This window comes from Lathyrus oleraceus, chromosome 3 (genome assembly GCF_024323335.1).
Source record: "Lathyrus oleraceus cultivar Zhongwan6 chromosome 3, CAAS_Psat_ZW6_1.0, whole genome shotgun sequence".
Lineage (NCBI taxonomy): Eukaryota > Viridiplantae > Streptophyta > Magnoliopsida > Fabales > Fabaceae > Lathyrus > Lathyrus oleraceus.
Genome location: NC_066581.1, coordinates 42,614,642 through 42,615,383, shown reverse-complemented (window position 1 = coordinate 42,615,383; position 742 = coordinate 42,614,642). Strand labels below are relative to the sequence as shown.

General features: G+C 41.4%; 1 non-coding gene across 1 annotated transcript; it reads left to right on the top strand.

The window, feature by feature from the left end:
* Positions 1 to 288: 288 nt before the first annotated feature.
* On the top strand, positions 289 to 395 carry LOC127133224 (small nucleolar RNA R71). Its single transcript, XR_007807213.1, has one exon. It is a non-coding gene; the product is annotated as a small nucleolar RNA R71 (small nucleolar RNA).
* The last annotated feature ends 347 nt before the right edge of the window (positions 396 to 742 follow it).

The window sequence follows — 742 nt, the reverse complement described above, 5'->3', positions numbered from 1 at the left end:
GTATTCAGGTGTATGCACATATGCTCGACCTTAAGGGCTAATGCGTCCATTTTAGCTTGCATCATGTCTATAGAGCTTAGTTCATGCACTCCTCCTTGGGCTTCCTTCTTCTCTATTGTCGCATGTTCGACTCCCCATGATTGATGGTTTTGAGCCATATCTTCGATGAGGGCACTTGCTTCAGGATAACGTTTGTTCATCAGAGCACCGCCTGCGGCAGCGTCGATGGTCATCTTCGTGTTATAGTGAAGTCCATTATAGAAGGTTTGAATGATTAACCAATTTTCTAAACCATGATGTGGGCATGCTCGTAACAACTCTTTATATCTCTCCCAAGCTTCGAACAACGATTCTCCTTGGTTTTGGGTAAATCTAGTTATATGGTTTCGAAGAACGGCGGTCTTACTCGGGGGAAAGTATCTAGCAAGAAAAACTCTTCTAAGGTTATCCCAAGTCGTAATGAAATTGGGTGGAAGGGAATCTAACCATGATAGGGCTTTATCTCTGAGGGAAAAAGGGAATAATATTAAACGTATTGCCTCAGGAGAAGCTCCATTGGTTTTAAAAGTGTCTGCTAATTGAAGAAATATTTTTAAATGTTGGTTTGGGTTCTCAGCAGCGAGACCTGCGAATTGTCTATGTTGCACTAGTTGCAACAGGGATGGTTTAAGTTCAAAATTATTAGCTGGGATGGATGGATTTACTATACTAGAACTAGGTTATTCATTTGATGGTTGAGCGA